General features: G+C 39.0%; 1 long non-coding RNA gene across 1 annotated transcript in view; it reads right to left on the minus strand.

Annotated features, from left to right (window-relative positions):
* Positions 1-7,477: 7,477 nt before the first annotated feature.
* The window catches only part of LOC141125324 (uncharacterized), a 36,934-nt gene continuing 19,428 nt past the window's right edge, over positions 7,478-24,983 (minus strand). Inside the window, exon 3 of the long non-coding RNA XR_012241377.1 lies at positions 7,478-8,616. This is a non-coding gene — a long non-coding RNA (uncharacterized lncRNA). The remainder of the gene's footprint in view (positions 8,617-24,983) is intronic.

Here is a 24,983-nt window from a genome sequence, read left to right on the forward strand (position 1 = left end):
CTTATTTTGCTACAGGAAATAATTTTTGTGGTTGGAAATCTTCATATTTTTATGGGAATTTTCTTTTCTTGCACTCATGATCATTCCTTTTTTTTCTTATTTTTTTTTAAATTTCTCGCACAATTCTCCCATCATAGAAAATCGTTCATTTTTCAAAAAATTTCCAACATGCCTGTTCCCTCAAATTCGATGGCCACACAAAAATCGACAGTTGCTGCAGCTCACTAATGGTGCAAAATTTCGAACAAAAATTCTTAGATAAGATTTTCGAAAGAAAAATCTTTCGATATTCGACCCATGTAGGGCTGGCCTAAGGTCGTGTTTACACTGGTACGACACGTCAGTCATACGGCTGTGGCTCCGACTTTGCCCTGTGAATTAATGTCCGAATGCAATGAACGGGATCTGACTTTGATCCTGATAATACCAGGCCCTTTGAGTCTAGTATGAATCTTAAGGAGGAACCCCTTGCCAAATTTAAAAGAAAAAATGGCGTAGGGTCCCCCCCAAGACCCCTCGGTCTGGTATGGACTTTAAGGGGAACGGCGTGGGGTCCCCCCAAAATCTATACCAGACAATGGTGTCCCTAGGGGGGCCAGACCCCCCCAACATTATGCTGTGCCCCACCATGTGCCCCCCCAATTTAAAAAAAAATGTATTTTTTTTTTTTACAAAAAGGCAATGTCTTTTTGTTTGCATTCATAGCGGATGTACCACATCTTACTCGGGCTGCCGCTGGAGTAACACAGTCTCTATTGAGAGGGAGAGCGTCCCCAGTCAGCTCCTGCGGGTGATTCCTCCCCCCTCCCTCTGCTCGCTGACACTGCATAATGCGAGTGCTCACACAACCACGGCCGCCCGATCTGCTCCTTCCCCTGCATCCTCATTGGCAGGGAGAAGTTGAAAACAGACTGATTTCTTCCGTCCTTAGGACAAGAGAACCAGACTGTAAATTCTAAGAGATGCCAGACCAGCGCTGTCAATAGCAGGAGCAGGGCAGCAAGAGGGGGCTGGGGAACCCAACAGTGGCAGAACACCAGGGCCCGGTGGCAAGACAACCTTTGCAACCCTGATAGTTCTCCCACTGCTTTGAACCCTTATATTTTCTTGGTATGCTGGTGACATATATCTCTTGTTTTCTGCCACCCTGGGGGGTCCCAATACAGTAGCTCACTGCAGAACATGTGAAAGGGCCCATTGTGGTGGGATCGTAGTAAAGGGCCCCAGGATATATATATATATATATATATATATATATATATAAATATATATATATATAAATGCATTTTATAGTTGCCCCCTACTTTTGTCCCTGTCCCCCCATATGCCCCCCCAAATATGAAAGCTGGAGACGCCATTGATACCAGACTCTTATCAAAGCATGCAGCCTGGCAGGTCAAGAAAGGAGGGGGACAAGAGAGCGCCCCTCTCCCAGACCATACCAGGCCACATGCCCTCAACATGAGGGGGGTGGGTGCTTTTGGGTAGGGGAGGCCCTGTGCCCCCCCACCCCAAAGCACCTTGTCCCCATGTTGATGGGGACAAGAGCCTCTTCCCAACAACCCTAGGCAGTGGTTGTGGGGGTCTGCAGGTGGGGGTAATGGGAATATGGAAGCTGGAGAGGCCATTGATACCAGACTCTTATCCAAGCATGCAGCCTGGCAGGTCAAGAAAGGAGGGGGACAAGAGAGCTCCCCTCTCCCAGACCATACCAGGCCACATGCCCTCAACATGAGGGGGGTGGGTGCTTTTGGGTAGGGGAGGCCCTGCGCTCCCCCACCCCAAAGCACCTTGTCCCCATGTAGATGGGGACAAGAGCCTCTTCCCAAAAACCCTAGGCAGTGGTTGTGGGGGTCTGCAGGTGGGGGTAGCGGGAATCTGGAAGCCCCCGATCCCGGCACCCCACCCTATGTGAATGAGTATGGGGTACTCATTCACCCAAAAAAAGTATCAAAACTAAAAACAGTACACAGGTTTTTGACAAAATAATTTATTAAAGCAGCTCCAGCGTCTCTTCTTCCGATTTCTTCTCCCTCCGGTGATGTCTCATCTTTTGGTTCTTCTCCCTCCGCTGATGACTTCTTCCTCTGGTTCTTCTCGCTGCACTGATGACTTCTTCCTCCAGTTCTTCTCTCTGTGCTGATGTCTTCTGCTGATGGCTCTTCTTCCGGTTCTTCTCTCTCTGTTGTCTTCTTCCTCTGCCAGTTCTTCCTCCAGTTCTTCTCGACGATCGCTACCGCTGTAATGTTTGGTCCAGCATGTGCCATTACTATAGTCATGGGGTGTGGCCACACGGCGACGTCATCCAGGGACCCCGCCCGCCTGTGACGTCACCACTCGGGGCACATTGGCGTGTCGCAGAGCTGTAAAAATCTCAAAATAAATTGAATAGAAATGGAACTCTCTGTGTATGAAGATGTTTGCCTTGAGTCCAGCATTAAAGTAAAGGATAATGGACCTGGGTTTATTTCTTTAAGGAGTGTAAAGTTCTACTTTAAGGTTGGGCTTGAGAATTGTAATCACTTACCTGACTGGTTGAAGTATATGTCCTGGTGGGGCTTTGGAGAGTCCAGGAAGGGGTGAAGAGCAGTAGACATGTGCAATTTGTTTTCGTTCTGAATTTGTTTTTTAACAAATTTCGACAAATTCATTAATTCGTAAATGTCCGAATTAACGAAAACCCATTTAACAAACTTTTCTGAATATTCGTTAATTTGAATATTCGAAATTCTGTAAATTCGAAAAAAATCATAAATTCGGAAATTCTAAAAAATGTTTAAAAATCGTAAATTCGGGAATCCAAAAAAATCGTAAATTTGAAAAAAATCATAAATTCGAGAATTCGAAAAAAATTGTAAATTAAAAAAAAACTTAAATTCGAAAAAATTTGGAAATTCGATTAAAGAAAAATTAAATTCGGGAATTCGAAAAAAATTGGAAAGGTATTGGTATTTCCTTTCAAATTTGGCTGTTAGTGAACGTAACGAATACAAATTTATCCAAAGTTACGAATCCGAAATAACGAATGCCGCAACTAAACGAATGGAACGTAACTAATTAATCATAATAAATTACAATAATAATAAAAATGTTTTATTATTATTAATTTGTTCCATTTCATTTGTTTAGATTCGTTATTTCGGATAATTCGTAATTTTGGATACATTTGTATTCATTACATTCACTAATAGCCAAATTTGAAAGGAGATTCCAATACCTATAATTTAAAGGGTAAGTTTACCTTTACAGAAAACTCTGTAAGGTAAACTTACGCAGTCTCCGGCTAAGCCTCGGTATATCCGCATCAGGAGCCCGGGGCTTGGAAATCCTCTCTGCAGCCACGCCTCTTCTCTATAGATAACAGGACGGGCTATGCGGCTGCTGATTGGTCGGTGCCGCCCATGTGATGGCACTGATCAAGTAGAATGTTCCAAAATGTCCCCCTGACGATGTTCAGCTCAGGGGATTTCTAAGCCCCGGACACCTGGCGCGGATATACTGTGGCTTAGAACCGGAGAGGTCAGCAGGACCAGTGGGGCGAGGAGGGGGACCTGAGTAAGTTCACCTTACAGAGTTTTATTAATAGCTAGTAATAGTTAAGTTATTATTAGTTAGTTATTATTTTAGATTTTCTCATTTTCAGGTTTTCGAATTTCCGAATTTCTGATTTTTTCGAATTAACAAGTTTTTACGAATTTCCGATTTTTATCGAATTTCCGAGTTTCCAATTTTTTTTTTGCATTTCCGATTTTTTTCGAATTTACGAATTTTTCAAACTTTTTCGAATTTCCGATTTTTTTTGAATTGATACATTTTTCGAATTTACTAATTTTTTTGAATTTACGGATTTTTCAGAATTTTCAGGAATGTTCATAAGTATTCAGAAACATTCATAAATATTAAAAAAAAAAAAAAAAAAAAAATCAGAAATATTCAGAAATACCTCAGAGCAGGTACTGTATAAATCTTTTACAGGTCCACCCCCCCCCCCTCCATGATGCATCAATACTATGACCATTTGTGACTGCAGATTTTGTGTGGACTTATTTTTGGTTGGTATCTTAAGAGACTTGACTTGGGACAGTATAGCAGGTAACTGGTAAGGAACGGGGTTCTACCTTAGTCAAGGGCAGTGTGTGATGAAGGGAATACGATCTGCCATGTACTGTTCAGAACCAAGTGCCCCCGTATAGATTAACAAGCATAATGCTGTCATATGTACCAGCCTGCAAATGTCAGCTGATGGAGATAACTCTGTCTAATGTTGCCAGAAAAAATAATGACAGTGAGGAAGCCAATGACATTTCAGTCACCAGATATTTCCATGTGCACCATCATCAGATCTGGAATCTAAAGTGGGGAATTTTGAAGGCATTAGAGGACACAGTAAGGAACAAGACCTGAAGCAATTGCTTTGGAAAAGACAAATCTATTAGATATGTAATAATAATAAATTAAAGGGTTTTTAAGTCTCTCGTAGAGAATGTAATGTTCTGTAACTTGAAGTACAGACTGCCTACAGTATTACATGGGCTGTTTCCATTTAACATGAAAATGCAGCAATTATATTTTTCAAAGAACAGTATTGAAGGTTGAAACTTTCTTTTTTAATGAAAATTTAAAGTACAAGGAGAGGCATTGCAATAACGTCCTTTGCTCCAATGCACTCTGCTTAAGTTTTCCAATAAATTCCTTTCTAAATAACAGTTTTTTAGATTTCTCTATGTGGTCAGGTGACTGAAAAGCTTCTGCCAATCAATGATGCTGAATTACCTATAATTTATGACTTTGTCCCATCCACAGTGTCAACGAGGCGAGGAGTTCTGCCCAGCAGCCAAAGAGAGAGGAAAAAGGGAATGAGTCGGAGCTTTGTGGTCACATGACCGCATACAGGAGCTTATGCAGTACAATTTTTCAGAAAACAGATTATTAGAAAATGTAAGTAGGTAGGATTTTAGCAAAGGGGAAACGTCATTTAACAAATAAGTTATTTTGATACATTTCCTTCTACTTTAAATAGTAATCTGAAAAGTAATCAGGTAATTAAAGTGTTACTAAACCCAGGAACCTGCATTTACAATATCTGGTCTCCTACAGTATACAGAACATGGAAATGCAATTATTTTAGTAAATATAAACTGCTAAATATCTTTTCTCATCAGCAGTATATAGCAGTCTTGTGACTTCTATCAGTGTCCATCCGAGCATTGGTTAAAGCTTGTAGGAGAAGTTTTCATACTCCTCTGACTGTCCTATGAGGCTGCATGCCCCCTGACTTCCTGGACAGTGCTAACTGGCCCTGTGCTGATAACATGCACCCCCCCCCCCCCAAAAAAAAAAAAAAAAAAACAATTTAGCAATACACATCAAACTGAGCATGTGCAGAGTACCTCCAAGGCTCTGTTCTATCAGGAGATGGATTGGGGACAGTAAAAGAAGGGGGGATCAGAGAAGACAAGCTCAAACAGCCTTTTTACACAATGCAGAAGATTAACCCCTTAGGTTTCACAGTGCATATAACAAGCATGCTTTACTGCATATAAAGGTTGATTTTACTGTTGTGGGTTTAGTAACACTTTAAGTTCTCCTTGTTTCTAGAAAGATTATAAATACAGTAAAGATGTAGAAGTCCTAAAATTTACAGGATCCCGAGCCACCCCACTTGAAAATGCTTAATAAACAGAGCTATCAGTGCCTGTAGACATCTCCTAGGAAAACAGTCTGCACAGTAGATCCTTTATATGGTGACTTTACGACAGACTCAGCTGGTAGAAGAATGGATTAAAGCCTAACTTGGGGAAATTATAGAATGATCTCCAGCAGTGTGCTTGCACCCTCACTGCAAAGGTTAATTGCTGGCTTTTATAGCTGCAGTACACTGGGGTACACTGGGGTGCTGTGACGTGGCCACTGCAGCTTACACACATATTTGCAAATGTGTGCAAACTAAACCCCTTGGTTTAATGTGAACTGTTAGGCCCTTTTCACACTGGGGCGGTGGGTGTGTCGGCGGTAAAGCGCTGCTATTTTAAGCAGCGATTTATCGTCAAATTCACAGCGCTATTCGGCCTTTAGCGGGGGCGCTTTTTCCCCCCTGCTAGGGGCCGAGAAAGGGTTAAAACCACTGCAAAGCGCTGCTGCAGCAGCGCTGTTCTGGCGGTATAGCCACGCTGCTCCATTGTTGTCAATGGGCAGGAGCGGTGAAGGAGCAGTGTATACACTACTCCTTCACCGCTCCAAAGATGCTGCTTGCAGGAGTTTTTTTAACGTCTCGGGCTTTCAAACTGGAGAGACAGGAGCGGCTCTTTACAGGCACTATGCAGGCGCTATTTATACCGCTATAGCCCCTGTAAAGCGCCTCAGTGTGAAGGGGGTCTTAGGGTCAATTCGGTTTGTTGCAGTCTGACTGGTAGGTGAGCTGGGACTTTTTGTTTGTATGCCTTTCAACTCATGCACAAATGAAAAATGACAAGAAAAGACTGTGTTTCACCTGCTTTACCTAAGGTTCACACATACCAATGAAAGCAGCGAAAAACAATGCGGGTCAAACAGAGCCTCTGAAATGTCATGTGTACTGCTTCATTAAAGCCGAACTCTGGAAAGCTTAAAAAAGTATCCCTTGCAGTGGGGCTATGTCTGTACTGTAAAGTTTAATTGCTTGTTTTGGCCTAGGGGAATAAAAAAGAAGCTTTAATTACTAGATCCTTCACTCCTACCCGCAGTGTATCTTCCCACGCTCCAGTGGTCTACAGTTCTGACAGCATCAAGACCAAAGCAGGGTCAATGGTTTAGACAAAACCTATTGACCCTTGCTTTTCTGGAACACTTTTCATGTATCCATTACTGTTGCACTGGATTTTATTATGTATGTATAAATAACTTTTCCACTGATATCTAGTGGGAAATCAGAGTAACTACAACATGCCATTTAATGTCTGTAAAATGGTATATTCCAGTTTACCTGTATATTGGGGCTAGTTGGTTTAATCCTTAAATAGACCCCCTCCCTTCTTCATGTTCACTCAGTAAACTACCAGCCTTCATAGTGGGCATTGGGTTTAGAAGATTATTGTTTTTTTACACTTCAAATGACTGGTGAACATTCCATGTACTGCATTTTAACACGTGAAATGACAGTCGATTCAACTGCTATGTTTATTAGAGAGCCAGATTTATAAGGGAGCAATACGGGGTAACTTTCCCAGCCCCCCAAGCCATAGGAGGCCCCAGAGTTCCTTTATGAAAAAATGAAACCTATTTTCCCTCGAGACTTCAGTAGTGTGTTCATTGATGAAACAGTCTAGTTTGCAGCCTCGCTCCATCTCAACAGGCAGTTCTATTACATGATGAAAGGCTTGCTGATGCTTTTCCAAGTGCTAATGTAGCTCTTAGAAAATATTTGAGCATGTGGTTCTCAGAATTATCTGAGAACCACAGTGACCCATGAAAGACTAAGTGCTCTGTGCCTACTGGCTGTCTATAGTATCCTCAAGAGTGTCCTCAAGATGATACAGTTTGATGAGTTAGGCAGCCCATAAATTCAATTTTCTTTCCTTCCATCTGGGTGTTGATGGGGGCATGCCTACCTCTGCGCTATTGTGTTCTGTTGGTTGGGGGGGCGCAGGGAGCCTTCCCGACCAGCAGATCAAAAAGATTACTGCCAGTGCTGATAGCCACTGGCATTAATCGCATGCAAAAAATCTAACATGTTGGTTGAACACAAGTCGATCGATGGATCAACTTGGGTACAACCAATCTGCCATTAGATGGATCGATTTATGGGCAGTCCCTGCTGAACTAGCCGAGTTTCAATCCATCTGTGGTCGGTCAACTTAAGTTAAAGATTTTGCAGGTGCTAAGTGCAGGAAGAAATACTTTTTTTTTTTTTTAAATATTGTAGTGTGATGCATAACTGTGTTAAAAGACTTGCCAGTTCCAATCACCTTTCTAATATGTTTTCTTACAGTCAATAAAACTGAGGGAAAATAATCAGACAAGTGTCTTCTTCAGAACTTATATTTTTATTAGAACAAATATGGTTTATTATTCATTTAAATTCAAATAATTTATTTCTATGTTGATGGGCCCCCGAACTTGAAGTGCCCCGGACGCCCCAATGTCTAAATCTGGCGCTGTGTGGAGGGTGACTATACTGGTTGGATGAACCAAGGTCTAAAGGAGGTATGCCAATATATAAAGAGGTCCCTTGTGTTCCAAACACACATCAGGGAAAGAACATCCATCAACATGAGCCCTAATATCTATGCATAGTTTTTATTTTATTTTTTAATGTATTAAGTCAAATGCTGCACATGATGTTATCTATTATCACACCAAAGACAGACATAAAGGACACACATTTGACTACTATTGTACCATCTTCATAGTTCTCCAGCAACAGAATATATAGACTTTGAATCAAAATGGCCTTCGTACAATAATTTACAACCTTGTCAAGTTTATGACTCCCCAAGTTAAGCCTCAGATGACTCCATTTATGTGCTCCGTTGATTGAAAGCCTCATGTCTTCATCATCAGAACTGAGCTGAAATGTCCTCTACTGTTTTCTTCCACATAAATATCCCACAGAAGACATCATTGGCTTTGATTTATTGCCTACAGCATGGACAAAACAAATTGTGCGTTTGTAAAGAGAATAAAGCAGCTCTTATGGATGAAGGTTTCTGATTGACCTCAGTTTTATGATCTATATACGTTGTACCATTTATTTGATGGTAAAGGACAATCTCTATAGCTTTGCCATTAAAGTGCTTTTAATGCTTGTCCTTTTCTTTGCAACCTTTATAATGCAATATGAAATACAGGAAGCTGTGCTATTCATAAACAAATATTTAAACCCTGGATAGAGTTCATTTCATACAATTGGCTATACAGTAGATGGTATATTAATGTAACATTATATAAAAGACTTTCTTTGTTGAATTTTGTTTTTCGTTCTTTGTTAATCATATTAAGCACTTTCAGCAGATGATTTAATCACTTACTGAGTATGCAGTTGCCTTATACTTTATTCCTTGTCAATGTTCCAGTTAAGGCCATGTTCACACTGAAAGTCGCATGACTTCTGATCTGACTTCATGTCTGACTTCCACGTGATTTCAATAAACGGGATCCGAATTTGATCCAACCATACCAGGACCTTTGAGTCTGGTATGAATCTTGGGGGGGGGGGCCCACACAGTTTTTTTTTTTCAAATTTGCCATTGGGGTTCCCCCTCAAGATCCTCAGAGCATAAGTCGCATGCCACAAGTTGGATTTGTTAAGATGATGATCCCAACTTCCATTCAAATCAATGGGAAATCATGCCCAAGTCGGACCAAAGTAGTGCAGGAAGCATTTTCAAAGTCAGACTAACACAAGTCAGACCAGTTAAGACAGCTCTTATAGGGAACCATTGATTATTACATGTCATGCGACTTGTGCTGTGGAAGTCACAGCGCATGTCTGACCAGTGTGAACCGGCCCTTAATCTGGTGTCATAACCACTGCCCTAGTATGTACAGTTGTTAGGTGGGGGCCAGATAGGCTTCTCTGAAGATATGAGTTTTCAGGGATCATCTGAAAGTGGACAAAATAGGAGAAAGTCGGACAGATTGGCGTAGAGCATTCCAGAGGTTGGGAGAGGCTCTGGAGAAGTCCTGAAGGCGAGCATGGGATGAGGTGACAAGGAAGTTAGAGAGTAGGAGGTCTTGGGAGGAGCGAAGAGAATGATTAGGTTGGTATTTTGAGACTGGGATGGCTTTGTAAGTTATTGTTAGTATCTTGAATTTAATTCGTTGGTTGAGTGGCAGCCAATGGAGGGATTGGCAGAGGGGTTGAGCCTGAGCCAGAGCGGTTTTGAGGTGGATGAGTCTGGCAGCAGCGTTCATGATGGGGAAAGCCTATTTAGAGGTAAGCCAATGAGGAGGGAGTTGCATTAGTCGAGGCGAGAGATGACCAGGAAGTGGATTAGAAGCTTTGTGGTGACACTGGTTAGGAAGGGTTATATCTTGGAGATGTTGCGGAGGTTGAGGCTGCAAATTTTGGATAGTCATAGGATGTGGGGCAGAAAGGTTAGTTCAGAGTCTAGGATTACACCTAGGACCTTGGCATGGAGGAACAAGTTGATAATTGAGCCGTTGATATTGACAGAGAAAACAAGGGAAGTGGCACCTGGTGGAGGGAAATATCATGAGCTTGGTTTTGGATAGGTTGCGTTTGAGGAAGTGATGTGACATCCAAGCTTATATGTCTACTAGTAAGTTGGTGATGCGTGAGGAGACAGATGGAGAGAGCTGGGGGGTGGAGAGATAGATTTGGGTGTCATTAGCGTAGAGATGATATTGAAAGCCATTGGAGGCAATCAACAGACCCAGGGAGGTGGTGTAGATTGAGAAAAGGAGAGGTCCAAGAACAGAACCCTGGGGGACCCCGACGGAGAAAGGAAGAGGAGAGGAGAAAGTTGAGTTGTAAGGGACACTGAAGGAGCGGTGGGAAAGGTAGGATGAGAACCAGCGAAGAGCACAGTCACGGAGACCAAAGGAGTGGAGTTTTTTGAGGAGAAGGGGGTGGGCCACTGTGTCAAAGGCAGTAGAGAGGTCCAGGAGAAGTAGTACAGAATAGTGTCCATTGGTTTTAGCCATTAGTAGGTAATTTGTGAGTTTAAGGAGAGCAGTTTCAATGAAGTGTTGAGGGCTAAATCCGGCCTGAAGGGGATCAATAAGTTTGTTCGTGGTCAGATGGTCACTCAGTCGGTTGTAGACCAGTCTTTCAAGAAGTCTGGAGGAGAAGGAGAGTAAGGAGATAGGGCATTAAGGTTGTTAAGATTGGTGGGGTCCAGTGAGAGCTTTTTAACAATGGGGGTGACTAGCGCATGTTTTAGAGAGTAAACATCCCTTGTAATAGGAATATGGCATGATCGGTCCTCTTTACAGTGAGATATGGGGTCAATAAGATCCCACATCTCACCTCTAGGCTGGGAAGCCTGAAATTAAAAAAAAAAATTAACGATCTCAGCTTCCCAGCCGAGGCGCCGCCATTCGTTTGAATGCAGAGGCCGGGCGTGATGCCATAACATCGCGCCTGGCCTCCGAACGATCATAGAAATCTCTATGATCACCATCTGGGGCTGGCGGATCCTGTCTCCGACTCACCGATGGAAGCGGTGAGTGAATAGAAGCACCGGAGGGCAGCGGGAGGGGGGGCGTCCCCTCTCGCGGCCGTAAGAACAATCAAGCAGCGGAACAGCCGCTATGATCATTCTTAAGGTGCACAGAATCGCCAGCACTAAAAGATGATATCTAAATGATGTCTGTAGCTGCAGGCATCATTCAGATATACCCCCGCAAAGTCAAGGACATCCCTGGACGTACCTTGAGCGGTAAGTGGTTAATATAACTAATACTTTAATAAACATTACCCCCATTTCCCCTCCCCTTTTTTTCTTCTCTCGATATCATGTATTTAGTATTAACCCTGACAGTAGATCCAATTCATGGTCTTCAGAGTAATCCCTTTGCCAGTTCTATATAAATATGCGTATGATTATCTGGCTTATCCATCTTTTAGTTAATTTCCAATATAATTCATGGATTTATTTTTAAATTTATCTATTAATATTGGTATTTATGGGTTTTATAGATAATTATGCTTTCACTGCTATAGATGTATGCATATCTATTGACAGACTTTATATATAATTTTCTTATGTGAAATATGCTCAATATGTGTATACGCATATATATATATATATATATATATATATATATATTTTTTTTTTTTTTTTTTTTTCTAAATCATTATGATTAATTAACTTATTCATTTTTTATAATTTTTTGATTTCCTCTTTTTACTTAATATGCTTGTTATTTATTAATTTTGATATAATAAGCTTACTATGTTTTTTACAGCATACTTAGCTGATGTATTTGATACTTTTTTAAAATATTTTATTATATCTAATTGTTGGTATTGGGAGATAAATGAGCCATAGTTTTTTGCGCCTACACTTGTCGTTTTTTTTAAAGATCGAGTGTACAGCTGTGCCCAGCAGTGAGTTTTGAACATTTTATTGTGCCCAGCAATGCCCTACAGTGCTACACCAGTGCTATTCTGTGCCCTACTGTGCCATCAGTGCCACATCTGTGTCACCTGTGCCACTACAGTACCACATCAGTGCCCTACAGTGTCACCAGTGCCTGTACAGTGCCACATCAGTGCCACCAGTGCCACTACAGCGCTCATCTGTGCCATCAGGGCCACATCAGTGCCACCAGTGCCACTACAGTGCCACCTGTGCTCATCAGTGCCACTGCAGTACTCATCTGTGCCATCAGTGCCACTACAGTACCTATTAGTGCCACACCTGTGCCACATCAGTCCCACCACAGAGCTCATCTGTGCCACCTGTGCCACTACAGTGTCCATCAGTGCTACATTAGTGCAACTACAGTGCTCATCTATGCCCTACAGTGCCTTCATTGTCAATACAGGGCCCATCAGTGCCACTACAGTGCCCATCAGTGCCACTACAGTGCCCATCAGTGCCACTACAGTGCCATCAGTGCTCATCTGCACCACTACAGTGCTCTACAGTGCCACTACAGTGCTCTACAGTGCCACTACAGTGCTACTACAGTGCTACATTGTTGCCATATACAAGCTAGCCCCTCTTCCGCCATCTTTAACGGAGGAAGACTCCAGCATGCTGTACAGTGAGAGCCAAAAGTAAGGGCTTCCCGCAAAGGCTCGTTAATGAAAGGCTACGAGAAGGGGACATGTGGTATCACCATACTCAGGAGGAGTAGCAGAATGTATTTTGGGGTATCATTTTTGCTATGTACATGCTGTGTGTTGGAAATATCTTATAAATTGACAACTTTGTGTAAAAAAAATGCGTTTTCATTTGTTTTCACATTTTCCAAAAACTTCTGGAAAAAATGAACTGTTCAAAAGACTCATTATGCCTCTTAGATTATACTTTGGGGTGTTTTCTTTTCAAAATGTGGTCATTTTGTGGGTGTTTCCATTGTCTTGGTGCCCCAGGGCCTTCAAAAGTGTAATAGGTGGTTGAGAAATTACTGTAGATGTGTAATTTATGCTTGCCTGAAGGTGTTACTTCAATGTTGGGCCTCTGTATGTGACCAGGCTGTGTAAAAGTCTCACACATGTGGTATCTCCATGCTCAGGAGGAGTAGCAGAATGTATTTTGGAGTGTAATTGGTGGTATGCACATGCCATGCGAGAGAAATAACCCGTCAATATAAAAATTTTGTGAAAAACAAAAAATATCTTCATTTTGCAAAGAATTGTGGGAAAAAATGACAACTTTCAAAAACAAACCATGCCTCTTACTAAATACATTGTAATGTCTACTTTCCAAAAAGGGGTCATTTGGGGGGTATTTGTACTTTACTGGCTTGTTAGTATTTCAAATATCAGATCGTCAGTACATCAGGTGTGATCAATTTTCAATGATTGCCACCATAGCTTGTAGACTCTATAACCTTCACAAAGACCAAATAATATACAATAATTTTGGTTATTTTAACCAAAGATATGTAGCAGTATAAATTGTGGCCAAAATTTATGAAGAAACTTACTAATTTGCAAAATTTTATAACAGAAACAAAGAAAAATGCATTATTTTTTTTACAAAATTTTTGGTCATTTTTCATTTATAGCACAAAAAAGGAAAAACTCAGTGGTGATTAAATACCACCAGAAGAAAGCTCTATTTGTCCGAAAAATAGGACAAAAATTTTGTATGGGTACAGTGTTGAATGACTGAGTAATTGTCATTCAAATTGTGAGAGCACCGAAAGCTAAAAATTTCTGGTTAGGAAGGGGGTTTAAGTGCCCAGTGGGCAAGTGGTTAAGTTCCTAGTTTCACACTTTTTCCCTATTGGCTAAAAATGTTTGTTTACCAGCAAAACATTTGTAAACATTTCTTTTGTATTTTATTACTGATTGATATTGGTGTTGGTTATTGTTTGGTGTGGGCTCATTATTACTTATCAACTTAACTATCAGCAATGGCTTGTAAATATATTAAGACTGAGAACGATATTACTGTGGTTTTCAGATACAGAATAAAGAATGTTTAGAAGAAAATGGATGACTATTCCATAAATGAGAATAAATCCCTGGGCACCAGAAACAATAAAGACCAAACAAAATATTCTAAGCATTATATGGAAACATAGTCGTATCATGGCTGGACTTAATCAATACAGCAGTGTGTGTTCCACAGATTAAACATTGCTCCGTATTAAAGAATAACACTGGGTCATTTGTTATCTTTTATTTGAAGCCGTTATATTGAGTTGTTATTAGAGTCAAGGCCTTAAAGTTTCTAGCATTGATTGCAGCTTTTTTTCACTCTACATACATTTGTCACCGGGACAGAGAAATGTAGAATTTCATTATTAGCAGTATACTTAGTTCTTGCTTTCTAATATTACTCTGTAGACTTTGAAAAGCTCCTAACTCCAATTGTAATTTTTCTCTCTACTAAAGTCTCTGAAAGTACCTCATTTTTTTACAAAGTAAAGTTAGAGATCAAATTTGGGTAACAAAAGAAAGCTGAAAAAACCTACAATATACTGTAGAGAAAGAAAACAAAGTAAGGAAAAATTGTTCTATAGATAAAAACTCTGTTAGGTGTACCCTAAAGGTAAGTGTATTTTTAAGTGTACATATCCTTTTTGCCCCCAACCTTACTGTGCTAATCTTGCCCCTGAATCCCCAGATGCAGATTAGAGGATACTTTGCACTTCTTTAATATGATTTTGTATGTTTTGGTATATAAATGAAGCCTGATACCTCTTTATCACATGCAGTGCCTCATAACGCTGGCTTACACACAGTGCATTTCTGTTACATGCAGTCCTTCACACTAGTAGCATTGGATGTAGTAGTACTGGAGCACTGTGGGGTCGTGCTGCCTGGATTCTTGGCAATTACTCATAGGAGGCTTGTTGATCACACTTCACTGCTCCATTGATTGTCAGGCTTTTTTATGGATCTTTGGCTGTTGGATTTTCTATCCATGTGACTGTTTTTTGCCCTGCATCATCAATCAATCTATTGTCCTGAAGAAGCAGGCTTTGCCCTGTGAAACGCGTCAAAGGATACAAGATGCTATGAGTGGAATTTTTGTAAAAGCATCATGGCAGAAATTATTATGAAGGGTTGATGTAATACTGTCTTCATGCAGATTTTAATTGCACAGTTTTGTCATTATGTGTATAAATTAGTCCCTCATATAGCATCTTTTTACTGAATACATGACATAAAAATTGTTCGCTTTTACTTGGAGGTCTTTTTTAGTGTGGTACTGTTAAAGTCCTATTTAGTTATGTGTTTTTAGGTGATTCTTTTCCTTATGTAGTATTTCACATCTCTCTGGTAACGTGTGGAACTTCAAAGTTCTTAATGCAGCCAGCCAGAAATGAACACACCAACAAATCTCATCCAGTGGTATCAGTGCTTCATAATTCCACATAAATGAAGATGACAAAAATCAGCCGAGCCACTCACAGCTATTTAAATCCATTTTATGGAAAGTAGAAAAGTACAGGACTATTAGGATGAGTTACTAAAACTGAAGAGTGTAAAATCTGGTGAAAATCTGAACCAATCAGTTTCTGTTTCTGTTTTTTATTGTCAAAGCTTAATTGAATTAGATGCGCAACCTAGGAAATGCAAAAAAATGGCAAATATGTGTATTGTCAAAAATCAGTGTAAAAACTAACACCATATGATTAACGCCAAACTAAAATTAAAAAACTGGATTAAAAAACATAAAATCCAACAGAAGGCTTGATAAAGTCCATGTCAGATGACACCCAAATACATAGAACTTCACTGGAATCAAGTCCTTCAATCAAATAGGGGATGTTTTCTTCACTATATACTTCCACAAGTCAGGCAAAAAAATTATGTACCCAAAGGCCACTTACCAGATCTGTAGGATGCCTGTTACGGATATCTTATGGGCTCATGTGTGCAAGATCATTCAGGCAGGTACAGCTGGTTCACACATCCATCTGGATTCCTTCCTCAACAGGCGGGTCCAAATGCTGCAATGGTCTCCATAGGGTCCTTATCCAGGTAGAGTCACTTGTGGAGTGTTATGTAGAAACGTATTTAAGGGAGGAAGAAAAAGTGCTTCATAGTGCAGTAGGTTTAAAAATCCCTTTATTCCATGTGATGGACAACTGACATCTTTAAAAGCATTTGGCAGACAAATTTTCAAATGAGATTCACAGCCGCGGCTCAAGCCAGCCAGCTGGTACGTGGTGACATCAGGTCCTATAGCTCCGCCCGACGCTGCGTTTCTCCGTATTAGGCATCGACTGGCAAAGGAGACTAGTCAATGCCCAATATGGAGAAATGATAAAGATATCAGTTGTCCATCACATGGAATAAAGAGATTTTCTAAACCCACTGCACTATGAAGCGCTTTTTCTTCCTCCACTAAATATGTTTCTACATAATACTCCACGAGTGACTCTACCTGGATAAGGACCCTACGGAGACCATTGCAGCATTTTGGAACCGCCTGTTGAGGAAGGAATCCAGATGGATGTGTGAACCAGCTGTCCCTGCCTGAATGATCTTGCACATATGAGCCCATAAGATCTCCGTAACAGGGATCCTACAGATCTGGTAAGCGGCCTTTGGGTACATCATTTTTTTGCCTGACTTGTGGGAGTATATAGTGAAGAAAACATCCCCTATTTGATTGAAGGACTTGATTCCAGTGAAGTTCTATGTATTTGGGTGTCATCTGACATGGACACTATCAAGCCTTCTGGTGGATTATATGTTTTTTGATCCAGTTTTTTAATTTTAGTTTGGTGTTAATCATATGGTGTTAGTTTTTACACTGATTTTTGACATTACACATATTTGCTATTTTTCTGCATTTTCTAGGTTGCGCATTTAGTTCCACCTTACACATACTGTTGAGCCGAATATTCAGGTTTTCTTTTTTAGTTTGCCGCACCATCACAATTTTATATCATATTATCCTATATCATTATTTGTATGTTCCAAATCAATATTTATTGTTTGCACATTGTATTTTGGGGGGTAGCGCGGATTGCCCACTTTACACAAAGCTTAATTGAACAAGCTGAAGTTAGAAGCTGATTGGCTACCATGCACAGCTAAACCAGATTTTGTTCTGGCCAGTTTTAGTAAAATCAACCCCTATGCAAACATTCTGGCCATTTATTGTGAACACCATATTTTTGCACTTGTTCTGGTATATAGACTACTCAGTGTAATATTTTAAATCACATGTGTGATGTCTTTAATAATAAGCACAACATTCTTCTCTGGAATATAACTGTTACCACTGGTACAAAAAAAAAAAACGAAAAAAAAAATTAAAAAGTCTTAAAGCAATTATACAGTGTTGTAAAATATTGTAAGCATGCAAACAGATATATATAACTCAAGAACCTCAGAAAAAAATGAAAGAAGAAAACAATTAATAAAGAGAATAAGAAAAGGCAAACAAACAAAAAACAATTGGGTTAGATCACTTGTATTATATGTTTTTTGTTTCCTATCTTTGAACCAAAGGGTACCAATAACTTCCAACCTATAATTCTACAGTATTTTATGTTGAAGCAAAAGCTAGCTGTAATCACCACTTGTAAAGGAAATAATCTCAAGATGTATTGGAAAACATATGTTGTATCCTTCACTTTTGTATTGAAATTCATTATGTAATGTATAAATATCTTTGTGCTGACATCTAGTAGCAATTCTGTGTAACTACAACCTGTTATTGCTGTATTTTTTAAATGGCAAATTCTAGTTTACCTGCATGTTGGGGCTAGTTGGTTAGTCCTTAGATAAGAAGAAATATAAAAAACACTGCGCTCTAAAATGAAAACAACAATAAAACAGCAGCCGCATACATTGTGACCAACAATAGAATACAAACAAAAAAGGAAATGCAGCGCTCAGAAAGTGAAATGAGTATATAACAATGTGACCAGTCCGTAAGTATTAAGCCTGGTGATGAGTCATGTGTTCATAGAATCATAAATACTAGTGTGCAGAAAAGTGTCATTTTTTCTTGATTCCCATTGGTCCATGTGTTACTATGATGCATTTCCGTATTTTTATATTTTTGTATTTTTATAGTGATCACTTTTTTATTTGTATGGTTTTTAGCAATAAAAATCCCTGTTTTATCTGCACTATGCGGAAGTTTTGATTTTTCTTTTACATACCACCTTGACAAGAGAGATTGCATTCCACTGGCTATTTGAACTATATGGTCCTGGAAATCCTGGTTTGAAGATCCATCCAGATGATCGTTTGATGTACATTGGTTGAAGTGTACCTTGTGAGTTCCAGCCTTCCGGACATCTCATCATCGCCCCGGTGGGGTTGAAGTGCATCTTACAAGTTCCAGCCTCCCGGACATCTCTTTGTCGCCTCGGTGGGGCTCCCTGCTTCATTGACTCCATGTCATAAGACACGGGAGTCCATTTTATCTGGTAAGAGTACCCACCCTTCTCTACTCATTGATGTTATATATCACTGATGTCATTTTCCATCCATGGACTCACATCGCATATCACCGATTCCGTTTTTTATCCACGGATTCACATCACCCTTACCAGCCCTTGTAGGACTTTTCCTTGTCAAAAGAAGTTTATTGAGTATACAATATTATAAAGATACATAAAGTAAGTTTACAAGGATCTATAAAGTAAGCTCATTGTTTTACAGTAGGGATTATATAGGTAAATATCATAAAATTTCAAATATTAAACATTGGGTTCACGTAAACCTAAATTAAAGGTATATATCATTTCCTTAGTTACTTTTGTAGGTATTTAAATGATTTATACCTACTATATATATTGTTTACAGGTAGAGTGTATATAGGTCAAATAAATTCTGATAATGAGCTTTAAACGTAAGGTGGAGAAAAGGAAAGAGAAAGAAGAAAAAGGGTAGAAAGGCAGAGGTATGGTCCACAAGGTTGTCCTGCTCGTCAGTTTATTATTCTTTTTAGTTCTCTTTGAAGCCTTAGAATGGGTGTCTCTGTAAGTCATTTAATCTGTTACCATGGCAACAGGACAGAGTCATTGAAATTTGACAGGAATTGTTGTTTTATCCAAGGATGCCAAAGTTTTTCAAATTTTTGAATTTGATTTCGATTGATGGCTACCATCTTAGCATGGGACATTGTATTATTCATTCTGTGAATTGTTTCTGCTAGTACCAACATAGGAGATTTCCATGCTTTGGCCACTGTTTGTTTTGCAGCCGTTGTTAGTTGGATCATAAGTTTGAATTGAGAGAGTGTTAACCATTCCGGTTTTAGATTAAGTAAAGTTATATATGGATCTGGTTGTATTATTTTTTTAAATATTTTAGATGCAATCACGAAGACTTCCTTCCAGAAGGTTTGGATTACTGGGCACGTCCACCATATGTGTAAATGTGTGCCTATTTCTGGGCATCCTCGAAAACAAAGAGCTGAGGTATTAGGTGAATATTTTGCCACTCTAGCGGGTACAAGGTACCAGCGAGTTAGGACTTTATAATTTGTCTCCAGTGCTAAGATGTTGGGTGAGGATGACTTAGATGTGAGCCATATGTTAGACCAGTCCGTGTCTTCTAAAGTTCGTCCCAGGTCCTCCTCCCACCTCTGAACGTAAGAGGGTCTATTAAGATTTACTACTCCATATAATTGATTATAAAGTGATGAAATTGTACCTTTAGCAAATGGATCTTTTGTACAGATTGATTCAAAAATGGATAATTGGGATAATGGTGTATCCTCCTTTAGGAATGGTGTATAGAAATTTTTGATTTGGAGATATCTAAATATCTCAGAGTTTGGTAGATCATATTTTTCTCTAAGCGATGGGAATGAAAGGAATGATTTAGATGCTATGAAGTCATTTAGTGTCTGAATGCTTGATGTTGTCCAAGCTTTAAAAGAATTTGGGTAGATCCATGCCGGATAAAAGGCCGGATTTCTGATAAAAGAAAGGAGAGGATTGTGTGGAGATTGTAACTGATATTTGGTTTTTAGCTTATCCCAGAGAGATAAGAAGTGTTTAGTTATGGGATTATGAATTTTAAAGCGGTCTTTAGGATCAAGCCATAACAAGTTTGATATTAATAGAGGGTCATTTTCTGAAGCCTCTATAAATACCCATAATGGGATTTCCTGTTTTGCATGGTATTTGAACAGACTGGCCAAATGTGCTGCTCTGTAGTAGTTAGTAAAATTAGGGTATCCCAGGCCTCCTTTATTTTTGGGAAGATGTAGTGTGTGTATAGGTATACGTGGTTTAGAAGAGCCCCATATAAATGAAGTTGCTCTTTTTTGTACTATTCTCAAAAAATAGGAAGGACTTGGAATAGGGAGGACTCTGAATAGATAAAGCAATTTGGGTAGAATAGTCATTTTGATTGCATTAATCTTCCCTATCCAGGATAAAGGAAGTTGCGACCATTGTTTTATTAGATTTGTGATCTGTCTTAATACAGGAGGATAATTGGTTGAGAATAAGTCAGAATGAGATGCTGTTAAATGAATTCCAAGATATGGGATTGATTTTTCTGCCCATGTGAATGGGAGTGCAGCCCTAGCCGGGATCAATTCCATGTTTGTGAGCGAAATATTAAGCACTAGGCATTTCTTAGGATTAATCATAAGGCCGGATAGGGCTGCAAATCCATCAAGAGCTGGTATTAAGTTAGGACCAGAGACCTGTGGTGATGATAGAAAAAGTAATATATCGTCTGCAAATATACATAATTTGTGTGTAATACCTCCTACTTCAATGCCAGTTATAGTTTGGTTTGTTCTGATGTATTGGGCCATGGGTTTGAGTATAAGGGCAAATAATAAGGGAGATAATGGGCAACCGTGTCAGGTACCTCTTTCGATATTAAAGGCATCAGATTTGTATCCAGCATATTTTATATAGGCTTTGGGTTTATTATATAATGCTTTGATCCATGTTAAAAAGTGGGGTCCAAAACCCCATTTTTGTAATGAATATTGCATATATTGCCAGGATACTGTGTCAAATGCCCTCTTAATATCGAGAGATAGAAAACATAAAGGGATTTTCCGTTTTTTAGCAATATGTGCCAATAACACTGCCCTGCGTATATTATCGCCTGCCTGTCTATTTGGCATGAAGCCTACTTGATCTCTATGTATTAATTTTCCTATAATGCTATTGAGGCGTTTTGCTATTATTTTTGCTAATAATTTAATATCAAGGTTTAACAGAGAGATAGGCCGATAATTTACACAGGAAGTATCATCAGAAAGGGGTTTTGGGATCATACAAACAATTGCCATTAGTGTTTCTTGCCGAAAAGAATGTCCTTCTAGAAGTTTGTTAAAAGTTTCAGTGATAATGGGAGAGAGTATTTCTGAGAATGTTTTATAGTATAAAGCCGAGTAGCCGTCTGGGCCTGGTCTTTTGTTAAGTTTTAGGTCTTTTATGGCGTTAGCAACTTCATCTATAGTTATAGGCTCATCCAAACTGCTTTTTTGATTCTGAGACAACTCAGGTAAGGTTATTTTTGAGAAGAAGGATTCAGCCTCTGTAGGATTAAATTCATTGTTTGTCTTGTATAAAGTTGCGAGATGTGAGTGAAATTTATGGACTATTTTAACTGGATTACAAGTATAAACATTTTTTGATAATTTCAAACGTATTGGTTTGAAAGATTTGTTAGTTGAATTTAATGCCCGAGCCAAATATGTACCTGGTTTGTTTGTATTCATGTAGAAATTGTGCTTGGAGCGTTTGAGGGATTTATCAACTGACTCAGTGAGAAATAGATCGTATTCCAATCTAGATTTTTCCAGATGAGATTTTGTACTCTGAGATGGATTATCTTGGAATGATATGTAGGCTGCATTAAAATTGAGTTCTAGTTTTTTTGCTAGATTTTTGCGTTCCCGTTTAAATAGTGCCATTTGTCTTTGTATTGTACCACGCAAGACAGGCTTATGAGCTTCCCACAGTGTTATTGGGGAAATGTCTGTTGTATTATTAATTGATATGTATTCCTTTAAAGCTTGTTCAATGGCCATCTGATGTAGTGGGTGTTTGAGCATTATGTCCGGTAAGTACCACGTTGGGTCATGCGCTTTTGGTATGGCTGAGGCTATAGTAGTGTATACTGCATTATGGTCAGACCACGGAATCGGAATTATATCTGATGCAATAATTTCTGGTATCATTCCTATTGTTAGAAAAATATGATCTATTCTGGTGAAGGTTTGATGAGGGTCCGAGAAATAAGTGAATTTCTTTTTCTTTTTGAGTATAAGGGCAAATAATAAGGGAGATAATGGGCAACCGTGTCAGGTACCTCTTTCGATATTAAAGGCATCAGATTTGTATCCAGCATATTTTATATAGGCTTTGGGTTTATTATATAATGCTTTGATCCATGTTAAAAAGTGGGTGTTTGAGCATTATGTCCGGTAAGTACCACGTTGGGTCATGCGCTTTTGGTATGGCTGAGGCTATAGTAGTGTATACTGCATTATGGTCAGACCACGGAATCGGAATTATATCTGATGCAATAATTTCTGGTATCATTCCTATTGTTAGAAAAATATGATCTATTCTGGTGAAGGTTTGATGAGGGTCCGAGAAATAAGTGAATTTCTTTTTCATTGGATTACTTTCTCTCCACGAATCTACCAGATTGTATTTGGAAAGAAGTTGAGAAAAAGGTAATCTAGAGGTTATTTTGGATGGTGTAAAAGGTGATTTATCTAGAAATGGGAGGAGGACCTGGTTCGAATCCCCACAAATTATCACTGTTCCTATTTTGTGTGTATTAATCACTTGTAATATATGTGAGAGGAATTGTGTAGGTTGTTTGTTAGGAGCGTAGTAGGAAATCACCGTGATTGCTGTATCCATTATATAACCCATGAGTATCAGGTATCTACCTTCTGGGTCTTTAATTTCTGATGATAAGGTGAATGGTGTGGATCGGTGAAATGCAATTAGAGTACCCCTTTGTTTGGTACATGTAAATTTGTTGATAAAAAGGAGAAATATATTTTGGAGTAGAATCTTTGGTGAAGTGTGTTTCTTGGAGGCATACTATGTGGGCCTTCTTGTTATGGAAAGTACGGAAGGCTTTGGTCCTTTTTTGAGGGACATTTATTCCCTGAACATTCAGGGAAAGTATATTCAGTGGTGCCATGGCAACAGATCAAATAGTTTTGACTTACTTTTTGTTATGCAGAGCTGACTGCGCAGATCAACCTGTGTGGACTGAAGAGATGAAAAGATAGAAAAGAAACCAGTGAATTCTGGAGTAAAGAGTAAACAAAAAACATATGAGATTAGATGATACATTTTCTAAATTATTTTTTGCAAGTAATCACAATTTACCCATGAAAGAGAATAAATATCTCTCTCAGGGGAATAAGTGCCTTCGTCACACTCCCACATAATATGGTTGGGAGAATGAGGAGGGCTAATGGGGGTACACGGATCTTCCGCTTACAGGAGAGAAGTGCTATGTCAAAAGACATCAAAATGATGATTCATTAATTGGAGTGCAGAATATAGTTTTTGTTGAAATTATTTATTCCAGGGTGGTTGTATATGTTTAGTCTTGCCCTAGGCTAAATAATTCAGTTAGAAAGGTACTGTTAATAACTTTGGTATTGATGAAGATAATTTGAATTATTTTGGGATTTTAACCCTTTTAGAGTAAACAATTACATATTTTATTCATATGTAACTGTTTAGATATGTTAACTCATAAAATTGAGGTTGTATTGCTTCAGATTAGAATAAACAAAAACATAGTTCTAGGAACTAGTTAGGTACTAATATATTTGTTTTAAGAAAAGAAAGAAAAAGCTTCCATTACTTCTGGATTATTGAACATATTTGTCCTAAAAAGTAATAAATCTATTGTTATTACCTGAAAATATATAACTGAACAAGAATTTCCTTATTTCACTTATATATTCTAAGGCTATATGAATCAGAAGTAATAAGAAATATAACTGGAATGTAACTTGATCCCATACAGTGTGTGACTATCAGAATGCAGTTACATTCAGTTATAAATACAGGTTTTTTTATAGAGAACCATCTCTTAGTATAATAAATGAAGAGATATCAGGAATTAGGATGTCAGTCCATTGAATCTTCTTGGTCCATGGATGATGTGGCATAACGGCCTCTTTTGTGAGAATGATGATTCCCATTTTGTTCTGAAATTTTCTGGGTGCTGCCTGAAGGTGAAGATGATGCCATTCTTCTGCGTGTGGGAGAGTTGCTGTATGTGGGTTCTGTCAGATTTAATTTTAAAAGGGTTTGTTGTAGTTCATCTGCTGATCTGCTTCTGTAAATTGTACCTTGGTAGTTAAATCTGACTGAAAAGGGGAAGCCCCATTGATACATAATGTTGTGGCGTTGCAGTTCCATTAGTTGGGGTTTCATGGATCGTCTTTTAGTAATAGTAAGTTGGGATAGGTCAGCAAAAATTTGATAATTGTGTCCTTGAAAATTAAGTTCCTTTTTTTCTCTTGCAGCAATTAGTATTTGTTCTTTCGTTCTGTAATAATGAAATTTTGTGATTATATCACGTGGGGGTCCATCTTTCTTTTTGGCTGTGAGGGCTCTGTGTACTCTGTCCAGTTCTAAACGTTCAATAGGGATATCTGGCTTTAGTTCTTGTAATAGAGCAGTAATAGTAGATTGCAGGTCTGTCACAGTTTCAGGTATTCCCCTTATGCGCAAGTTTGAACGTCTGGCTCTATTTTCGTAATCTTCGAGCTTAGTTTGAAGTATTAAATTCTCTTCTTTTAATTGTTCCAATTCTGTTATATTTTCTTGGGTTGTAATTTCAATTTCATCAATTTTTATTTCTAAGGCTGCGGTGCGGTTTCCCAGCTCTCTTATTTCTTTGGTTAGGCTGTTTGTTA

The sequence above is a fragment of the Aquarana catesbeiana genome, linkage group LG01 (genome assembly GCF_042186555.1).
Source record: "Aquarana catesbeiana isolate 2022-GZ linkage group LG01, ASM4218655v1, whole genome shotgun sequence".
In the NCBI taxonomy this organism is placed as follows: Eukaryota; Metazoa; Chordata; class Amphibia; order Anura; family Ranidae; genus Aquarana; species Aquarana catesbeiana.